The sequence below is a fragment of the Mandrillus leucophaeus genome, unplaced genomic scaffold (genome assembly GCF_000951045.1).
Source record: "Mandrillus leucophaeus isolate KB7577 unplaced genomic scaffold, Mleu.le_1.0 Scaffold1174, whole genome shotgun sequence".
Lineage (NCBI taxonomy): Eukaryota > Metazoa > Chordata > Mammalia > Primates > Cercopithecidae > Mandrillus > Mandrillus leucophaeus.
In genome coordinates this window covers 99102-109254 of record NW_012100032.1, presented here as the reverse complement: position 1 = coordinate 109254, position 10153 = coordinate 99102, and the positions used below count along the sequence as shown (strand labels likewise).

At 41.9% G+C, this 10153-nt stretch overlaps 1 pseudogene; it reads left to right on the top strand.

Annotated features, from left to right (window-relative positions):
- Positions 1-1074: 1074 nt before the first annotated feature.
- On the top strand, positions 1075-9034 carry LOC105554619 (annotated as a pseudogene).
- Positions 9035-10153: the final 1119 nt, after the last annotated feature.

Sequence of the window (10153 nt, the reverse complement as noted above, 5' to 3'; positions counted from 1 at the left end):
CTCATTTTCTTTTCTTTCCTTTTTTTTTTTTTTTTTTTTCCTGAGGCGGAGTTTTTACTCTTGTTGCCCATGCTGGAGTGCAAGGGTGCAATGGCTCACTGCAACCTCCGCCTCCTCGAGTTCAAGCAATTCTCCTGCCTCAGCCTCCTAAGTAGCTGGGATTACAAGCACGCGCCACCACCCCCAGCTAATTTTGTGTTTTTAGTAGAGATGGGGTTTCACCATGTTGATCAGGCTGGTCTCGAATGCTTGACCTCAGGTGATCCACCTGCTTCAGCCTTCCAAAGTGCTGGTATTACAGGCATGAGCCACTGCACCTGGCCCTTTAACTCATTTTCTTTTCCATTATGCTATGCACAGAGTATTATTTTCCCCGACAACTACTAGGAGGTGCCTATGGAGTTTAAAATCTGCATAAATGTAAAGTACAACGTTGGCTAATGTGTTGGCTTTTTTCCCTAATATTCCATAGTTTCTAGAAATGCTTCTGATTATAATACCTAAATTCTTGCATATAAAAACTGTCCTGGTGAGGACAGTGTTGCCCCTGCACTGTTGTTATCCAGGCTTATATTCTAGGTGTGTATTACTTGTTCTAGTGCTGTGTTTCTGGTAGCCAGGGGACGGGTTCCCTCCTACTCAGATCCTTCCCAACACAGTATTACCATTGACTTATTTTTCCATTCTCAGAGTCTTCTCATCATTGTAAAAAGTGATAATAAGTAAGGTTATTGATGGCAAATGGACTTGGGGTGGGGGCAGAGGCCTGTGGAGAAGATCTTTAGAGGTGCACCAGTAGCAAAACATGACACAGCTGTGTTTTGAGATAAAATGTCATCTTACTGGTCAGGATGGACATTCCAAGAATATCACATAAATTCCATGTTTACTATGGGCTGGGCACTTTTATATGGTATGTTATATAATCCTTACTCATAGCTAATAAGGGCTCATAGCTAATAAGAGGAAGAACTGGAATTTGAAGCCAGGTCTGTGTGACTTCAGATGTCTGCTATTTCACTGGCCTGTTATTGCCTTCTTTCCAGGGAGAGCACCATCCCGTAAAAAAGTGAGATGGCAACGCACCTCATCCACTCTTTAAGGTAAGTATTTGCAGTTCTTAGGGATAGCAAGTGTGTGTGACCAAATTAGGAAGCATATTATGCTACCATCATATCACAATCTGATCAAAAAGTAAAATTCATCAATGTACCAGTCATACCTCTAACCAATCTTCAATTATTTCCTGTAGCACACTGCATAGACTCTCTCTCTCTCTCTCTCTCTCTCTCTCCCCCCCCCCACCCCATTGAATAGTTATCCCAGACTGAGGTGCAGCGGCACAATGATAGCTCACTGTGTCTTTGAACTCCTGGGCTCAAGCAGTCCTCTAGCCTCAGCCTCCAGAGTAGCCAGGAATACAAGCACGTGCCACCATGCCCAGCTAGTTTTTATTTTTTGTAGAGATGGGGGTCTCACTATGTTGTCCAGGCTGGTCTTGAAATCCTGGTTTCAAGCAATCCTCCAGCCTCAGCCTCCCAAAGTGCTGAGATTACAGGTATGAGCCACCCTACTTGGCCCTTTTCTTCTTTTTTTAAACAGCTTTATTGAGATAACTTACATACCATAAAGTCCACCCATTTAAAGGGTACAACTCAATGGTTTTAAAGTATATTTAGAGAATTGTGCGTCATCACCATAATCTAATTTTAGAATATTTTCATCACTCCCCAAAGAAACTGTGTACTCATTAGCAGTCATTCCCCAATCACCACCTCCTGAGCCCCAGACAACCACTAATCTATTTTCTGTCTTTAGATTTGCCTATTCTGAAGATTTCCTATAAACGGTTTCATGCGTTACGTGGTCTTTTTGTGACTGGCATCTTTGACTTAACATGATGTTTTTGAGGTTCATCCACATTGTGGCATATATCAATACTATATTTCTTTTTATTGCCTGCAAAGTCTCCTTTTAAAAAACCCTTCCTTTATCCATAAATGTGTTTTGAATTTGGGCTAACCTCTCCAGTGAGCCCAGCCTTGACCAGAGCCTGTTTCCTGGTGAACCAGCTTCCACATGTGACAAGGACAACATCAGAACAGGACAGACCGACCTTCAGCTCCTTTCCTGGCCGCTGCCAGTAGAAATCCCAGAATTTCTTCGAAGGACAAGGTGTGGCTCTGTAGATGGCAGGCAGGGAATGACATCAGGATCTGTCGTGGCAGGGGCCAATGGCACCAGTTCCTCACTCTGTTTTGTTTTTGTTTTGTGTTGAGTTTAGATTTTTAGATTAAAGGTTTTTACTCAAAAGCTGCTTCTCCTCCGAAAACCATTTGAAACTTTTTACAGCTGGCTGGCTCCAGAAGTTTCTGCAACCAGAAAGCTCGACTCTGCTGCCACCTGCTGTCTAAAGCCAGAAACAACTTTGGATAAGAGACCTTGTTCAGAACATGTTTGAATAAGGCATGAGTTGCAGTTCTGAAAAGGCTTTTTTCCCAATGCTATGCTTATATATTTAGGTCTCTTCTTTATGTCTGTATTTCTCCGTTTTCTGCCTGAAAGTTCTGATCCCTTGAAAACCCACCAAAAGAGTGTTCCACTAAAGCTTTGTCAATATGAAAAGACCCATACAAGCTTTTTTCCTTTCTTTAATCAGGCCTCAGGTGCTACAATTGTTCATTTCTTTGCTTCTTTCCCTCTCTTATGTCCTTCTTGCCTTTCATAGGCATTTGTTTAGTGTTTATTATGTAGCAGTTTTTGTGAGGGCTGTGAAGGTATAAAATGTGAAAGACTTGGGTCATTGCCTTCGAAGAAATTATACTGTGGGTGATGGTTCTGCCCCGATAGCCAGGATGGCCTGCTGAGCAGTGAATCCCCTAGACTTTTTTTCTATGAAAAAAAGGCATAAGTCTGCACATATTTTTTACTTTTTATTTTTAATCTTAAAATACTTTTTGGCGATCCTTCCATGCCACATAAATCTATTCCACTTTATATAGAATTTCACTGTATTTATGAATCATGGTGAATTAAACCTTTCCCCTATTAGTGGGCATTGAGATCATCATTGTTTTACTTTTACAAACAATGCGTAAGGGAACTTCCTTGTACATATCTCTTGGAGGTACATTTCTGAGTATTTCTTTAGGAATACACACCTGGAGGTAAGTTTACTGAGGCAAAGGTACCAATGTTTTTCATTGTAATAGGTAGTGCTAAATCATTCTTTTCAAAAAGCTGCCCAATTTATGCTTCCACCATCAGATTCAGATTTCCCATTTACACACAATAAGATGGACCCTTTATGTTTTCAGGCTTTAGTTTCGGCCAATCTGATGAGTAAAAATTGGTATTTCATTGTTTTAATTTGTCTTTCCCTGCTTATTTAATAAGATTAAGAATATATTTTCATATGTTTATTGGTTATTTGTATTTTCAATTACTTGTTGATATCTTTTGCTCACTTTTTGTATATTGGTGTGTCTTGTTTTCTTATTGACTCATAGGTGCTCTCTATATATTCTGGATTTTGATTGATTGTTAAGTTTGCTGCAGAATAGGCACTGTATCTACAATTTCTTGTTCTCACAGCAACCATGGAAGGTAGGTTTTGTCATCCCTGTAGCAGAATTGTCCTATCTGAGCCTAAATGTCCACTGGGCATGTGGGGCATGTGATCACCCCTGTCCCCAACATATATTTGTATGATCTGAGGGACATGAGACTTTTGTGTGTGCACATATGCCTGTGCATGTGTGTGGGTGTGAGTGTAAGAAAGGAGAAAGTTCCAGTACAGGTGCATTGGAGGCAGTGGGAAGAAGAGAGGGAGGGAAGGGAGAATGGAAGAAGAGAAGGCAGAATGGAATGGTGTGGTGCCTAGTCTCCCAGCCCAGCCTTGGTTTGGTAGAGGAAGCTGTGGGGGCATCAGGGGCAGGCAATGGTGTTTCAGGGCCCAGGTGACAAAGCACAGTGCAAAGTGAGAGGAGAGTTTCTGTTTCTCCTAGAATACAGCAGAACCACTTGACAGGCCTGCTGAGCAGCAGCAGTGAAGTGTCAGGAAGGTGCGTCCTCCTGGCAGGCATGGTAGCGGTGACAGTAGCCAGGGGTCCTTTCCAAATAGCTTGTTGAGAGAACATGGGCATCTGTGAGAGACCTCCTCTAGGCACCTGGAAATAACAGAGGAGATTCTGTGGTTATGCAGCCAGGAATCAAGTGGTCAGCATATTCTTGTGCTGGCCTCACTGTTACCCATGGGCATGGATGGCCCTGGAACATTTAGTTTACATGTGTAGGGGGACACTGAAGCCCAGAGAGTTTAGGTAACTTGCCCAAAGTCTGCTAGCAAATAAGTATTGAAGAAGCCAAATGTCCTACATCTTTGTAACTTTATTTTTAATGAAAAAGTAAACTTTAATGTCGAAAATGCAAACTGTAACCTTTCAAATACGACTCCCAAGAGGGATCATCATGCAAAATCAGAAGAAATGATTCCTTGAATATTTTTATGAAGCTGGGCCTGAAAAGTATAGAGCATTGACAGATTCTGTTAAAATCAACTCCCCACAACAGGACATGTAAAGTCCCAGGAGGCCCATTAGGGGAAAGTGTCACAATTCCAGATTTTTTATGGCTGTACTGTAGAAGAGGCCCTCCCCACCCACTCTACCAGTCAAACTGGGACTCCCACCTCTGCAGGTCACAGGGACTCAAGTTCAACTAGACTTTCCCCCAGATTCATTCAGATCCAGATGTTATCAAGACCCAAAGATTACCTGCCCCAGGCTTCATTCAGAAATCTCACACATCATTCATTCAACCTGTCAACCAACAATCACCGAATTTCAGTTTGGGATCTCAGGCACAGTCCTAGGCTTGAGAAGGATAAATAGATAAAACCTACTGGTTCTGCCTCAGGAATTTTACAGTTCAGTGAGGGAGGCAACAGGTAAATGGATATTTACAGCACAGCAGTAAGTGCTATGAAGAGGGGAGCCCAGGACCATGAGATCCTAGAGGAAGGTCAAGTAATGAAAACTGGGGAGAGGTCATTTAAAAAACAATTTTTTTTTTTTTTGAAATGGAGTTTCACTCTTGTTGCCCAGACTGGGGTGCAATGGCACAATCTCAGCTCACTGCAACCTCCAACTCCAGAGTTCAAACGATTCTCCTGCCTCAACCTCTGAATAGCTGGGATTACAGGCGTGCGCCACCATGCCCGGCTAATTTTTGTATTTTTAATAGATACGAGGTTTCGCCATGTTGATCACGTTGGTCTCAAACTCCTGACCTCAGGTGATCTGCCTACCTCGGCCTCCCAAAGTGATGGAATTACAGGCATGAGCCACTGTGGTCAGCCAAAAAATTGTTAAATTGTGTATATTTGAGATTTATAGCACAATGTTATGGGATACATATAAATAGTAATATGGTTACATTTATGAAGCAGATTAATGTTTCTATCATCTCAAATAGCTACTTTTTTGTGGCAAGGGCAGCTAAAATCTGCTTATTTAACACAAATTCCCAATATGATACAATTTTTTTTTTTTTTTTTTTTTTTTTTTGAGATGGAGTCTCGCTCTGTCGCTCAGGCTGGAGTGCAGTGACGTGATCTCGGCTCACCGCAAGCTCTGCCTCCCGGGTTCATGCCATTCTCCTGCCTCAGCCTCCTGAGTCGCTGGGACTACAGGCACCTGCCACCATGCCCGGCTAATTTTTTGTATTTTTAGTAGAGACGGGGTTTCACTGTATTAGCCAGGATGGTCTCAATCTCCTGCCCACATCAGCCTCCCTGCTGGGATTACAGACACAATTTATTTAACTTTAGTCTTCATGTTGGACCTTAGATGTTGAGACTTTTCATGTTTTGTATCCTTTGACCTACAGTGCCTCATTTCCTCTCCCCACCACCCAATCATGGTAACCACTCTTTCATTCTCTATCTCTGTGTATTTGAGCTCTTTTTAAAATGCCATACATAAGCGAGGTCATGCAAAGTTTTCCTTTCTGTGTCTGGGTTATTTCACTTAGCCTAATGTCCTCCAAGTCCACCCATGTTGTGGCAAATGACAGGGTCTCCTTTTCTTTTTTTAAGACTGCATAATATTCCATTGTATGGGGGGAGCTTCAAAAGGTTCATGGAAAAATGGAATTAAAAGATAAAAATGGAAAGTATAAAGTATGTCTCAACGTAATCTCCATCAAGTTCAAGATGCTTTTGAAAGCAATGATACCAGCCATTTAGTCCATCTCTGAAGAACTGAGGGTCTTGGGAATTTAAACACATCTGTGCAGTCCTTTTTACATTATTAGCTGAAGAAAAATGGGTGTACCTTATAGGGTTTTTTTAAGATTAGGAAATCAAAAAATGTCAGAAGAATACAAATCAGGACTGTAAGGTGGATGCCTAATGATTTCCCAGTGAAACTCTAAAAAGATTGTCCTTGTTTGATGAGAGAAATGAGCAGGGGCATTGCCATGGCGGAGGAGGACTCTCTGGTGAAGCTTTCCCAGGGATTTTTCTGCTAAAGCTTTGGCTAACTTTCTCAAAACATTCTCATAATAAGCAGATGTTATTGTTCTTTGGCCCTCCAGAATGCCAACAAGCAAAATGCCTTGAGCATCCCACAAAACTGTCGTCATGACTTTTTCTTTTGACCAATCTACTTTTGCTTTGAATCGACCATTTCCACCTCTTGGTGGCCATTACTTTGGGCTTTGTCTTCAAGATCGTACCTGTAAAGCCATGTTTCATCTCCCATTACAATTGTTTTGCTTTAGGAGCTTGATGTCACTTCTTTAAAATTTGGATTGAAAGCTCTGCTCTTGCCTGCAGCTGATCTGGGTGCAATGGTTTTGGCACCCATTGAGTGGAAAGTTTACTCAACTTGAATTTTTCAGTCAGATTTACGTAAGTGGAACCAGTTGAGATGTCTCTGGTGTTGGTTATTGTTTCTGCTGTTAGTCATCAATCCTTTTCAATTAGGGCATGGACAAGATTAGTTTTTTCCTTGAAAACTGATGTGGATGGTCTGCCACTATGGGCTTCATCTTCAACATTGCCTCTTCTGTTTTTAAAACAAGTTGTCCATTTGTAAACTGCTGATTTCTTTGGGGATTGTTTCCATAAACTTTTTGTAAAGAATCAGTGACTTGATCATTCTTTCACACAAGCTTCACCATACCTTTGATGCTTCTTCTTGCTTCAATTTTAGCAGAATTCATGTTGCTCTGACAGGGACTCTTTTCAAACTGATGTGTTATCCTTAGTGTCTCTAACTAGATCCTGTCCAGACATGTTACAAACAAGTTAGTACTAGTTTATTTTGTTGCAAACAATTTTGAAATCCATATATAGTTTTTGGTTTTTTTTTTTGTTCTGTTTTGTTTTTGAGATGGAGTCTCGCTCTGTCACCTAGGCTGGAGTGCAGTGGTGTGATCTCGGCTCACTGTAAGCTCCGCCTCCCAGGTTCACGCCATTCTCCTGTGTCAGCCTCCTGAGTAGCTGGGACTACAGGCGCCCACCACCACGCCCGGCTAATTTTTTAATATTAATATTTTTTAATATTAACGAGGTTTCACCGTGTTAGCCAGGATGGTCTTGATCTCCTGACCTCATGATCCGCCCACGTCGGCCCCCCAAGTGCTGGGATTACAAGCGTGAGCCACTGTGCCCAGCCACATAGTTGTTTTTTGTTTTTTTTTTTTAATAATACAGACTTTCCATGAATTTTTTGAAAATACCTTGTATATACACCACAAAACCCATTTTCTTTATCCATCCTAAATGTCAATAGGCACTTAGTTTGTTTCCTTTCTTGGCCATTGTGAATAACATTACAATGAAGAGGGGAGTGCAGACATCTTTACAAGGTGATGATTTCATCTCCTTTGGGCATATACTCAGGAGAGGGTAGTTCCATTTTTAATTTCTTTAGGAGCCTCCATACTGTTTCCTATAATGGCTATACCAATTTACATTCCTACCAACAGTGTACTACGGACCTGAAACCATAAAACTCCTAGAAGAGAACATAGGGGAAAAACTTCTCCACATCTGCCTCGACAATGGTTGTTTTTTGAAACGGAGTCTTGCTCTGTCACCCAGGCTGGAGTACAGTGGTGCATCTCGGTTCACTGCAACTTCTGCCTCCCGGGTTCAAGCAATTCTCCTGCCTCAGCCTCTCGAGTAGCTGGGACTACAGGTGTGTGCCACCACGCCCAGCTAATTTTTATATTTTTAGTTGAGATGGGGTTTCACCATGTTGGCCAGGCTGGTCTCAAACTCCTGACCTCAAATGATCCGCCCGCCTTGGCCTCCCAAAGTGCTAAGATTACAGGTGTGAGCCACTGCACCCGGCCTGATTTTTTTTTTTTTAATATCACATCAGAAGCTCAGGCTACAAAAACAAAAATAAATAAATGGGACTACATCAAACTAAAAAATTCTGCACAGCAGAGGAAACAATCGACAAACTTAGAAAGCAATCGATGGACTAGGAAAATATAATTGCAAACCGCATATCTGATAAGGAGTTAATATCCAAAATATATAAGGAACTCTTACAACTCAATAGCAGAAGAAAAAATAACCCAATTTTCAAAATGGGTGAAGGACTTTTCTGCCTCCACTGCCACCAGGGCGCCCGCAAAAAAGCTTGCCGTGAAAGGGGACAAAAAAGAAGCAGGTTCTGAAGTTCACTCTTGATCACATCCACCCCATAGAAGATGGAATCATGGATGCTGCCATGCTGCCAGTTTTGAGCAGTTTTTGCAAGAGAGGATCAAAGTGAATGGAAAAGCTGTGACTTTTGGTGGAGGGGTGGTGACCATTGAAAGGAGCAAGAGCAAGCTCACTGTGACACCGGAAGTGCCTTTTTTCCGGAAGATATTTGAAATATCTCACAAAAAATATTTGAAGAACAATAATCTATGTGATTGGTTGCGCACAGTTGCTAACAGTAAAGAGAGTTATGAATTACGTTATTTCCAAATTAACCAGGACAAAGAAGAGGAGAAAGATGAGGATTAAGTTTTATTTATCTGGAATATTTTGTATCAATTCTTGAATAAAACTTGGGAACCAAAAAAAAAAAAAAAATAGGCAAAGGATCTGAGCAGACGTTTCTCCAAAGAAGACACAAAAATGGCCAACAGTTATATGAAAATGTGCTCACCATCGCTAATCATCAGGGAAGTGCAAGTTAAAATCACTATGAGGTGAGATGCCACTTCACACCTGTAAGGATGGCTATTATACAAGTGCAAGTACTACTTGTACTTGGTGAGGGCATGGGGAGAGGTTTTTATGAATGTTTTCTTTGAAGAGGTGCCTCATAGAATATAACTTAAATGACAAGTGAGAATTTGTCACAAGGAGGAGGAACAGCAGTGTGTCTCAGAAATGTGAGAAGCTCAGCAGTACCAGCTGTGTGATGGTTGGAGCTGCAGGAGATGAAATTTGAAGGGTGGGCAGGATTAGATCAGTCAGGGCCTTTGTGCCCTCTCTTTGAGCCTGGGTTCCCCCCAAGAGCAGAGCCTGAGACAAGAGCTTGCATTCAGGTAGTTTATCTTGGGACATTCCCAAGGAACTGGAGTGAAAAACTAGGCAGGTGAAACAGGAAGGAGGAAAAACCATTCCAAGGACATGCTAGTAAGCTGGTCATCATTATAAGCCACTGGTCCTTGATTCCACAGGGATCGGAATTGTCTTTCTTAGACATCAAACAGGAAGCATTGATCTACCAGCTCCTGACCCTCATTGATTAAGGCTTGTTCCTGCCGTGATAATCATGCTTCCAGGTGCACATGTATAGATTATCTGAGCCAGTTCCTGAAAGTGTCCCAGTAGCAGAGAAGCCCTGGAACAGAAAGCAAGGGACGGACAGCTGAGGAGAGCTGATGCTGGGTCACATCAGCTCATAGCTGCAGCAATGGTGGAGTGAAAAGGTAGGCCAAGGAATGTGAGCAGTACGTGGGAGGTGTCTCATGTACTTTACTAGGGAGCTTGAAGTCTTCCCTGAAGGTAATAAAAATCCAACAATGCAATAAAATTTATTTTTCAAGTTCACCCTGGCAGCCCTATGGAGAAAAATTTAGAAAGGATTAGGATGAGAGCTGGGGTCTGTAGATTAGCTTTTAAGGGTTGTCT